Here is a 12,445-nt window from a genome sequence, read left to right as displayed (position 1 = left end):
ACAGATCAAGTTGCACTCAGTTTTCTTTTTCCAGCAATTTTTTGAATCTGAGGATGCTTTTGCCCAGGGCAAGCAGGGGAGGCCCAGGTGCTGCATACCCGTACGTGCCCTGCGGTACGTGCCCGCGGGCCGGGGCACCGAAGGCTCCTGCTGCGCACCCACGGCACCTCCGCAGGGCACAGACCCCGTTCCGAGCAAGGTGGCTGTGACACTTCTAGGTGGCCCGTGGAGCCCTGTGTCCTTACCAACACCTCTCTGTTGGAGTCAGAGAGGAATTTCTTATTAATTAGAAATGGCGGGGGGGGGGAAATTGTTGCTTATTTCCTGGGACGTGCCACCCCTTCCTCGCTTCCCCGCTGAAGCGAAGAGCCTTGAGGGCAAAGTCAGGCCCTGTTCCCAGCCCCAGCTGAGGAGCAAGAACGGCAGCGCCCAGCTCCAAGGTCGCTTCCCACAGAGCGAAGGGCAGATCCCCACCTTACCTACCCGCTCCTGCCCCGTGGTACTACTGACTCCTGGGCCGGTTCCTCCCTAGCAAGGGAAGCTCTGAAACCTCTAAAATGGGGGGGGCGGGGCAAGAGGCGGCTTTTGTTGTTATCAGACCAATTTAAATAGCTAGCCATTGATGGTTAATCTTTAGCACATTCCTGGGACTAACAGCCTGCTCAGTAGGCTCTAGCTGTTCTCTGCAGCCTAGGAAGGCTGAGTCCAGGGTGGTGATTTCATTTGCATTTCCTGTTTAAGGAAGGCGAGGCAAAATGCAACTTGATGTATCTTTGAATCCACTTATAGAATTGCTTGCAAACCCTGCTGCATTTTGCCACGGGAAATCTCTGAGGGCTTAAGATCTAGTGCTTTGCAGCGATTGATAGCAGAGCATTGACGTACGGTGATGTGGGGATACCTCATTGACGGGGAAGACATTGGAGGCGATCAAGTCAGCTGGGCTTGATGATCCTAGAGGTCTTTTCCAACCTTCATGATTCTATGATTCTATGATCCTGTGATTTATGAGATACAGAATGAGCTGACCCCATGGGTGTCCACGTAGGGCCCCACCAGCTCTACCAGCACAGCAGACACACACAAAAACGGGCTCCGTGCGACCCATCCTACAGCTCTGCATGAGCCCCTTGCTCCAGCACAGCAGTATTTGGACAGGCGGTGTGTGCTCCTGCCCCACACAAGAGATAGGCCGAGTCTCTCAAATTAGTGGCTTGGACTCAAGGATTAACCTGAGCCCTTAATCACCCACGTGGCACTGGAGGCTAATGAACCCTGGTAAATTAGGCTAGCGATTTAGTCTTGCCCTGGGATCATCGTTCCTCCTTGCCCCAGCATCCTGTTTTGATCCAGTTATTGCAGTGCACGTAGGTTTTTATGGGATCGGCAGCAAGCTCAGCATATGAATGGAAGGTCTTTCAGCTCCGAGAGCTTGTTCAGTGAGGCAACTACTTCATGTTATTATTCAAACATCTAAATTTATCTACCTAAGCCCACAGTTATAGCCACAAAGTCATGAAAAAGAGAATGGAAAAGTTAATAGGTTGCTATAGGTTTTCCCTCAAAACTTCAGTTATGTGTTTTGATGAGTAAAGCATTGGACTTATTTGCAAATCTGGGGGATTCTGGCCCAAAGCCTGTTGAATACAATGGAGGGAAACTTTGTATGTGTCTGCGAAAGAGGCTCTACTGGAAATACAACCGGTAATTCAGCCGCATCACTTTTTCCCCTGGAAGTGCGATGGCTCTTTCATGGGCGTGACTGCAGAGACCTGCAAGCTTCAGCAACCACATCCCAGGTCTCAATTAGCTCCTCAGCTCCCGCGTGGTTGGGATTTCCTCAGTGGGAAGGCTGCTGATCAACAAGGCACGACACGTCCCTCTTTGGGAACCAGTTTGCCCTGACTCACGTTTCTTCCGCCCACAGCACGCAGCCGGCTCTTCCACGTGGTCCTCCGCCACGCACCATCCCAACGCCGTGTTGCCCGCCTCTGCCCGCTGCTGCTACCCGCACATCTCATGCTCTGCTCCCCAGGGAGCTTATCTGAAGCCAACTTCCATGGAAAAAAATGAAGGAAGATGTGAAATGAAGACTTATAAATTGTAATAGAGTTTCAAAGTTCCTTTGAGCAAAGCTCCCCGCGCATAAACAGCCTTTTACTGATGGCGTTTAAAATGTTTTCCGTACAAAATGCTGGAAAGAAGGTATTTAAACAAAGACGGAATGTTAAGAGTTCTTAGATAAGAAGAGCAGATTACATTTTGGGTCTGAGAAGTCCATCAGCTCAGTAAAAACCGTGAGTCATTCCGTCTGCTGCCTGGCGTGAGTCACCCTGTGCTCACACAGACCCGAGGAGATGCCAAATACCCTGTGTGTCCCGGGGTGCCACACGCGTGGCCTTTCACTGGTGCCGTTTCCCCTGGCCCGACCCCGGGTAGTGGCTTACAGGCATTTCCCTACAACTAAAATCCTCCTGCAGCTGAGGGCTGTGTCCGGCTCTTAAGGCTCCTTGTTGCAACCACCGAAATCACCCAGAATCTGGAGGAATGTGTCAGAGGAGGTCCCAACTCCTGAGTCGAGAACACGTGGGCAAAGCTGCCTCACCAACCTCTACGTCTCTGCAAACGGGAAGGGTTTCGTGGCTACGCGTTTGCTCCAGAGGAAGTAACCTAGCTTGTTCAAGCTAGCGTTCAAACTAAATAGTAATAATCCTTCAACAAGGAGCAAAAGGCAGCTCTTTTGCCTCAAGTGTTTAATAGTCACCAGGGAAGCCTGGTAATTAATTTATTGCTTTAATTATACAGTGCGTTAACTGTTCCTGTCAATGTCTTTTTACGATAAGAGTTTTGTTGCATGAGTAGTTTGGGCAAGAATAAAGGGTGTTTCTTATCTTACCTAGGCTGAAAACACAACATTAGCAGGAAAATGAAGCCCTCACTCCTCCTGCAGTTTATAGAGACATTTTAAAAGCATCTAACCAAGACTAGGAAATGCCTGCTTACTCCTGACTAAATAGGTCCTCTCACAATATTTGTTATTTGGAAATGAAATAAATATTGTGTCTGGTCTAACCAACCACTAATTTGAATTAATGAAATAGAAACTAAAGCTTGAAATTTGTTCCTTCCATTTCATATGTACAGAAGAGCTTGTGAACCGAAAAGCTTGTAATCCTTTTTCCCCCAAATAGATCATTTGTTCTAACAAAATGCTCTCCCTATAAAACTTGCTTCGCTGTGATTAGAATTAGGGGTGGTTATTGGCAGGATTTATATGCTCTGTCAGTATTAAATAATCCTACCAAACTTTACTTGCCTTTCTGAGCAGTCCCATATAATTACGCAGTTGCATATTGAAATCGTCTCTATCGCTCCCGTGGGCAAGCGCCTGCCTGGGGGCTGATGTTTGAGACACGCCTGATATTGTTTGTGGAAGGGGCTTCCCTTTGCAGTCGCCTTTCCCGGGATGCGCAGGGGTGTAGGGCACTCGGCTCCCGGGGACGCGAGCCGCGTGGGGTCCCAGAGCAGAAAGAGGGGTGCTCGGAAGGCTCTCCGCGTTCGCCTGGTCTACCCTGGATAGCGGGGAGCACATGGGACGCTTGGGATAGACACCCTGCCCTCCTTTCCTCTCTGGATTCCTCTCTCTCCCACAAGTTGTTTTAAGGTCCAGTTTAATTTCTGCTGTGCGTTTTGCTAAATTGGAGGAAAACTCTTACACTTCCCCGAGACCACCAGCGGATCATTCAGTGACGCTTACTCCTTAGCAGGCTCCTTGGGCCAGCACGAGGCTGGCGAACGAGTTCGTATGAACTGGCTAACGGAGTTACACAGTGCATGGAGACCACCCTGGGAAGGGGTCTCTGGTTAGGAAGATAGGCTGTCTTCTCACAAAGAGATTCAAAGGAGTCAGGAAAAACCGGACCTGCACCACTACGGTTATTTTCACACCTGGCTGCCGTAAAGCTTTGGTGCTGGTGAGGAAAGTAAGGTCTGGAAATTGTGACTCACCAGTTCCCACCCTGACCTGCTGCGCAGCTGTGTGGCACGCTAAAGCACCGACACGCGGGGGTTTTTAGTCTTTATATGAGATTGCTTTTAGAAAATAACTATTTTCATGGTCTGCTGCCAAAGAAGAAGATCCAAGACACGCATTTACTTGCTGATGTAAACACTCTGGGTGATAAATGATTCACTGATATTCTCTTACCTGCTAACAAATCAAGCTGTCTTTCATTCTGGGTTTTAAAGTTATGGTTATTCTGGGTTTTAAAGTTATGGTTTTCTTTTCCCCTCATGAACATGTTGGAATACACAAATGTGTAAATCTTCTAGGATTTGCATTGCATGGTGCAGGAAAAACTTGAATCTGCCTTTCACAGCCTTGGGTCACATAATCTGCGTTTGACCTGTAGCAAGAAAGTTCAGCCCAGAAGAGCACCAGGTGAGCACCCACTGCTGCCCCAGACACCATTGCTTTGCTGCCTGGAGGAGCCCACAGCCTTGACCCCTGAGCACCAAGTTATGACCCTCGGGCACCAAGTTATGACCCTCAAGCACCAAGTTATGACCCTTGGGCACCAAGTTATGACCCTTGGGCACCAAGTTAAAACCCCTTGGCACCAAGTTATGACCCTTGGGCACCAAGTTAAAACCCCTGAGTACCAAGTTATGACCCTTGCGAACCAAGTTATCCTGGAGGAGATGAGTTGCAGCCTATAGCTTCTGCCCCAATGCAACGTGTGACTTAGGAGACACCACCTGTGCATGGGCAATGGGCATTTATGTCCATTCAAGCAGAAAGGGAGATTTAGCCTAGGTGAGCGCACAGTGCACAAACACACCAAGTGAAGGGAAGGCACCATCCTTCTGGAGGTGCTTCCAGCTGGCCCTAGCCCAGCAGGTACACCCAAGGAGCTCGTGCGGGTGAGATAAACAGGACAGGGCCTAATCCTGAAGTGCTAACGTAGCTGAAACATGAACTGGCGGGTCAGCAGCAGCCACGTGCTGACCAGCAAATACTGATGACTGACCTGGCGATCTATCAGGAGAAATGTCTGGGCTTACCCAAAATCTCCCCGGTGTTGAGGATACACATTCACACTCAGTTTCTTAAAGCAGCACTTAGATGAGACACCTAATTCTTTTCGTAGCTTTAGCCCTGAGACATTTTCCTGCCTCTCAACACAGGAAAAATCCCACTGATTCGAGCATTAGTCAGGTGCTTGAAAACGTGCCCAGGAGTGCTTCAGTGAGCGGGGCAGCAGGCATGTGTAAGGGTGGAGGAATGCTGCCGTGTAGACCCGGCGGATTCAGGTTTGGAAAGATGAAGTCATCGTTACAACCACAGAGCAACTCGCTTCGGAGAGGAGGAGTTCTCGCCGTTGTTTTACAGAGTCATCTCAGAGATCTGCAGTCTTGCAGCACCATCCCCCAAATCACGTTATTCCTCTGGGACGAGGGAAATAGGAGATCTACATGAATCCCTGTTGCACTTTCTGATCCTCTCACCCATCACGTTTTCTCACTGATTTTCAAGCGATTGTGTCATCAAGTATTAAACTGAAAACACAGTAAAAACAACATGACTACGACACAGATTTGGACCCTTACCAATGTTGCTGTGGATTACAGATACTCTGCAGTCCATACTTGGGGTATGACTGTAGTTAAATTCCGTTACCGATGTTATTTTCTGAGTTGCAGTTTGTATATCAGCATCTTTTCCCTGCTTGGAACTCATTTGCCTTCATACCTTGGCATTATGTTCAGAATCCTCATGCCAGAAAACAGGGTGCCAGTAAATGTCAGATGGAAAATGAGAAAACTGCTCAAAAAACTTGCAAAAACACAGTTTAAAAGCTGTTTAAAAATATAATTTCAGTGTGTTTGTATAGTACTTGCATTTATTTTGATAGGGTTGCCACAGAGGGTGGAAATGAGATGTATATGAACTACATGTCATTTTTGCCATCTAGACACAAGGGTGAGAATAAACTTAAAAAATTGAAAACCTCTCCGTACAAAGCCTGTCAACCCCAGCAAAGGGTTAAAAGTCACTGCTCAGGGGGCACTTTGCTGCTGGGGACAGCGGGGCTGGGTCTTGGCCAGTGATTTACTGCCAGGAGCATCGGCCCAGGGTCTGGGGTGTCGTTCGGGTGGGCTGACCCTGCCATGTGATGAGAGCACCGTTGTTTGCGGGAGGCTCAATGTATGTGCACATGTGCAGCTAGACGGGATTTTATCGAACCCCTGATGATTTTAGCGATGGGGCTGGTGTGTAATACATGAGTCTGCACTTGTCTGGGTGTCTTCCTGCAGAGCAGACATTCTTGAATTTTAAAATAAAATAGCCCTCGCAAATTTAATCCTGCAAAGTCCACTCGGTCTGAATTTCTATCCAAAGGTGTCTCTTCTCACCACACAATAACTACATATGAATAATGAATCCTCCAAACCCAATCACTCGGTGCTGCCTTGCTTGAGTGGGTTCAGTGAATCGATCACTTGTGTTTGGAGGTAGTCATTAAATTCCCTTCTGTTCAGCTGCTTCCCACAGGACTGGTCTGCGATCCATGTCAATCTCCTTCTCCCCATCCTACAGCTGCTGCTCTGGGTCTTCATTTTGATAAACAATCTGTTAACTGAAAATGGAGCCCCAAGTTACTCTAGCTAAATTATAATTATTCTACTCATCAGAAAGCGAGGCTTAGAAAGAAACATATTGAAAAATGACAGACAGTGATAAATTTGGGGGTTCTGTTCTAACAGTTTTGAAAACGTGCCACTTCCATTTAATTCCGCATCTGAGAAATGATAGCACTGCTTACGGCTCTTCACACGGTACCAGATTTTATCTCCTAGGCACGGCATTGCAGAAGCGACATGATAAAATCATCGTGGCCTCCCACTGGAAAAAAAAGCGCCAGTGTCTCAGCAGTGAAGCCCCAGCAGTATTTTGTGACTCAACGTGGGCTCGCTCCGAGGACCACATCCCGACTTCCCGCCCGAGTGGACGCGCCATTGCGCAGGGGACGTGCCATCGCACAGGGCGGCTGCTCAGCTCCCCCCAAGCGGGGCTTGGACTTTTTGACGGCTGAATCACCCTTCTTCTGCTAACCGAATTTCACCTCGAGAAGCCTAAGGACCCAAGACGTGCCCTCATTCGATCTAAAACTGCTTCCCATTAGCCCTTCCTCTGCTTTCGGAGAGCAGACTCTGCGCTCGTAGCCCTCGGGCTTTCTGTTCCATGTACAATCACGGAGCGAGACGGCATCAAGCAATTGCAAGCTCTGGCTTTTCACAGTTTTATGTTCTTCTTTGACACAGTAGATGAGGAGATGACGAGGTGAAACATTTGGAAGCAAAGATGTTGGGCACCCGCGAGTTTTGTTGGTTTTCCTTGAACGGCTCATTTAATCAGGAGCATAAGGATTGGACTGCAGTGAATTGGAGGAGATAAGGTTATTGATCCCTGCACACATGACGTGAAAATTTGATAAGCCACGGTAGTCAAGCACCTTCTCCTCTCGCAAAGACAGAGCCACCGTCTTTCACCTGGAAGAAGCTGTAAATAGGTTATAAACAGCTGTGCTTCCACAGGCATTTTTAGAGCTCTAAGCTGGCTTAATCTAGGGGTGTCTATGAGGCAGACTCGCATTCTCAGGACATACGCCATCGGGGAGCCGCACCGATTACTCACTTCCCAGCCTCGCCGCAGACTCACGTGGGAGAAGGAAGGACGAGCTATTAGTGAGGAGTTTCCAGCCAGGAGGTGACACAACTCTCGAGCACAGGTCCGGAGGAGATGGCGGGGTGATGCCTGCCGTTCCCCATGCACATGTGGAGAGCTTCACCTCCTGCTTTTAGTCCCCTTGTTAAAGGTTGAAGGTGCGAAGGGCTGCGCCCGGCGGGCAGTGAGCCGTGCTGGGTGCTCGCTGGGCTGCCCGACTCATCCCACAGCCCATGACGTGCCGTCTGTGAAACCAGAGCAGGAGACAAATAAGAACCCTAAATAATGTCTGGCAGAACTAAAGGACACTGACTTGAAGGGACTTTTGACCAAACCCTTAGCGGTTTTGTTGCTATAATGTTTCTTTACAGAATTATTTGAGCCTTGACTGTTCAATCTGGGAGGCTACATGGCAGGATTGCTTTTGTCATCCTATTTAATACATTTAATTAATTTTTAAGTCATTATTCTGGAATTCTATATGTGACAGTGTTTTGTATCTTTTAACTGAACTTGATCCTGGTTTTTGCTTTGCTAGGACATTTTTGCTTTGCTAGAAAGCTTTTGCTTTCCTAGGAAGTTTTTCCTTTGCTAGGAAGTTTTTGCTTGTTAAAAGTTCTTTTATGCCTCTTTCACTTCACGTGGAAGAAGCTCCGAGGCTTTGAAGCCGCCCTGTCCACCACTTTGCCCAGGGAACTGCAAAGGGCAAACACTGCTCTTGACACACCGGTACAGCTAAGACCAGAGCGGGGGGTGGATGGATGGTACCCTGAGCACGCCGTGTGAGTGACCCACATGCGTGCCTGGCTCCGGCAGAGCCAGGAGAGGTGCGGTGTCCTCAGCCGGCACCAGCACCGGTGCTTGTGCAACCCGGCGGTGGGAGCCGCGAGGAGCTGCGAGCACGCCTGGCATAGCAAGCAAATGACTGTGCACAGCCACTTCAGCTCCTGGGTCCAAACTGGGTCTGCACAAGCCCTGTCGCAGGTCAAAGGAGGGAGGCTGGGTAGCGCAGCTCAGCTTGGCGAGCAGGGGAGGGACAGCCCAGCTTGCCGGGCTTAGGCTGCCAAGGAATCACATCCCAGCTGCAACCTGCTCCGGCACAGGTGAACTGGGAGTCGCTGGCAACAGTCCTTCCTCCCGTGGCCTGTGGAGAACATCCCACCGCTCACCCCATGCAACACCCGCTCCCCCTCCTTCTCAAGGCTGCTCTTTCTGCATGTCCCATGTCCTTTACGATAAAAATGCAGGCAAGGGGCCAGTTCACCGAGTTATTTCAGGAAGTGAATGACCTCCCTGAAAGCCTCCTACCCTACAAAAAGATTTCGACCCAGTTATCTGCCCTAAACACTCTTCCTCACCCCTGAGTGGAGGAAATTCAGTGTTTAAAAACCAGGCTCCTCCCGCTTCTGTATCTGATATATCTGCTTCAAAACAGGCGGTTTCACCTGACCCAACTGGCACATGAAGCCACAGCAGAGAAAAGTGCTAATGCAGAAGTTTAGCGGTGAATAATTGTCTATCTACAGATTCAACCGAGAAATGCAGCACTTGCTCCCTCCCCAGCACCTTTGCTCTGATTATCTGCTGGGCTACTGCTCTCGTACAGCCGCTGCAACGCCGCTCCCAGGCCGGAGCAATGACCTGAAAGTTGTAATAACGATGGTAAGTCAGGGAAAAAAGACTCCAGGAGCCATGCGGAAAGTGCCTGCGCCTTGGCAATGGTCTGCTCGACTCCGTCAGTGTGAGCACTTGCCCGATGCCATGGCCGTAAAGGTAGCGCACGTGTCAGTTTTTGCCGGACCGGGGCCTGTGCTGGTTACTTCACTGCTACTTTTTACCTCATTTTTAGGTAAAAGTAGAATAAGTCTTTATACACTCTTCATATTTTAGCTCAAATAATTACCTTGAACTACCAGATGAAACATTTAATTCATCTTCCCCCCCCACCCCAATAGCCTTTTTCTGTGAATACTGATTTCAATGGTTCTTTTATTTCTTAAATTTAAATTATTCTTTTAAATTTTTCCATTTGTCAAAAGGGACACAAAACCCCAAGAGAATGAGGGAGCTTCTCAAAAAATAAAAAAAATACATCCATACCTAAAAAAGACAAAGCCGACCTGTATGTTCCAGTATCAGATGTTCTGAAAATCAAAGTGGTTTGGTTTACAGATTTTCAACAAAGAAAAAAGGAAGCCCAAAAAGATCATGACGTTGTAAGAAGACCCTGAAAGCCAACTGGACTGCCTGATCCTACCAAATCCATCAACAGCATCCATGAGGAAGAATGGGAAGGGTGACCTTGGCCGCAGATGCAGGTGCAGACCCCACGGAGGGCAACCCGTCGCTGGCCACCCAGCAGCTGAGCTCTGCTCGCCGGCATTGGCAGCCGCCGGAGCCGTGCCGGAGCCATGCCGGAGCCGTGCCGGAGCCGTGCCGCCATGTGCTGGCACCACATGCAGGAGCACCCACACTGGCCCCTCCCCAGCCCAGCACCCTGTCCTGCGGCTGAGCTCTTCCAGACAGACAGCCCATGCGTGGCCACCACCAGCCCCTGGACGAAAGCCGAAGGGTGGCTCCATGCTCGGCACCGCAGAGCCCCTCGTGCGCTCCTGCTCTCCCAGCTCCTTCTGGAGAAGGACTTTCTTGACTCATCTTGTGTCAGTGAATGCTACGGAAAGAAGGACAATCTCAGATGTTGGCTGTTATTGTTTCTTTTAAGTTACCGTTAGAAAGAAGAGAAAAAGAAGGAAGGCAATATAAACCATGCTGTAGGAAATTCAAGTGCAGTTGTTCTAAGCTCGGTTCTAACCCTAGCCTGCTTTTACTTTCTCACCTTATGATTCATTAATCTGCCCTCTTGTTCTCTCCTGTCCCTCTTAAACCACCACAGCATTTTCCATCGTTGCTCTTTCCACCCCTCACTCTCTCCTCCCCACTCCCCGGCGTGACCGTGAGTGCCCACTGGCCTCCCGAAAATGGACTCGATGGAAAAGCAGGATTTGGGTGATCTGTAGCCTTTCACAGGTCAGTCCAGGCTATTAGACCCAAAGCAATCCACCCCCCAGATCCAAAGGACCCAAGAGAAGCCTAAAGTGTGACCCAGGGCTGGAACACGTGGCTCCGCCCGAGTCGTGAAACGCGTCGCTATGTGGGAGTTCCTCTCTTGAACACGTTGGTCTGGTCTTGGCTGGAGTAACTGGATTCAGTAATTTCTTCCAGGTGTGGAGGAACGGACACTTCAGAGCAATGGCGGTAATTTATTTGATGGTCGCTGCTTATGGGACCTATAAAAATGTGTGCCCTTGCCAACGAGATGGCTTCTGCGGGTGTCGCAAGGGGTGCGGTCATGATTGGATCGTCTCTCTCCTGAGCATGACACCGTATTTATTTATATGGAGAGACGTGGGCTGAAAATCTGGCACAAAAAACATACAATATATTCTGCATTTACTCAGTGCATATGGAGACTCAGTATAATGAATCCAGATTCTGTGATTTCAGGCTAATTTTTATTGGTGTATTTCTAGAGTAAACGTATTGATTTCAACAAACTTTGGAGGTATTTCAATCATTGTAATCAAGAAACTAGGTCAAGTTTCGCAGAGCGGATCAGAAACTACTGCTATGCTCTAGCAGGGAAGGTGCTAGCTCTCAGGGACCTCCAGCACTAGACACTTTCCCTGCATTAATTTGTCCCTAATTTGAAAACATCCCACTTTGATTACTGCTTTTTTTTTTTATTTCCCCTCTCTCTTTTCAACTTAATGATACCGCAAATTTCTCCATTAGCAAAATCTCGGAGGGTAGATGGTCTTTTCTTTGTTCTACATCGCATCCCCTTAAAGGCAGCTCTCTCCTTCCTAATGTATTGCAAACTGTGTTTGTAACAGATGAGAGATCAGTAAAGTAGCCTTGAAACAGACCTAAATAAAGCAGGGAAGAGTAATAACGTCGCTCCTTTCCACTCTGGATTTCAGCAAATGGCCCTTCTCTTCTCTGTACAGATCTTGCGTGTATATCTGCCAGAATTTGTAAGGAAGACGACGCTACCTTAATATAAGAAGAGAAGCTGGGGCCCCAGCGGGGGTAAATAGTTTCCTGCAGGTTTGGAAAGATTTCTCGGATCCAAAGTGGGGTGCCTGAACAGTTCAGATAATGAAATGAAATGAATTTTCCACCACTATAGAAATGCTGTTCAGTGGACCCAAACGCGGATCGCAATTGTCGCTCGCTGGGTGACATTAGTCTGCTCGCAGATGCTCCTTTCCTCACAGCCTCCCATTCCTTTTATTTTAAGGAGCTCGTGCTCTGGTGGCGCCTTATGTGGGATGCGCATCGGGAGCCACCGGAGCGGCTTCAAGCACCCAGAGATTTCCTTTCCGAGGAGACACGGGAAACGTCGTTGGGAATCGGGTCCTCCAAATCACAACGCCATTCCCCCTGAAGACATCATCATTAGCAATTATTATTCTTAACCTTCCTTTTTCTAATCAAAAAGGACTTAATAGGTTCTATGTGCAGGAGGCATCTTTGATGGAAAAGAAAAACCCAGACACAAACAATAAGCGCTTCCCTTCAAGGACTGGCCCAGATTGTCCATTAATTGTTTTAATTTGTCTCATGTGGCTTCCCATCAAATCTGTATTGAAATCACTTTAAGGTAATTGAGGATAATGGACTTCATCGCTCACTTTCCGCCGGGCCCCTTGGCCG

Source organism: Phalacrocorax aristotelis, chromosome W (genome assembly GCF_949628215.1).
Source record: "Phalacrocorax aristotelis chromosome W, bGulAri2.1, whole genome shotgun sequence".
NCBI classification, from domain to species: domain Eukaryota; kingdom Metazoa; phylum Chordata; class Aves; order Suliformes; family Phalacrocoracidae; genus Phalacrocorax; species Phalacrocorax aristotelis.
This window is presented reverse-complemented; position numbering follows the sequence as displayed.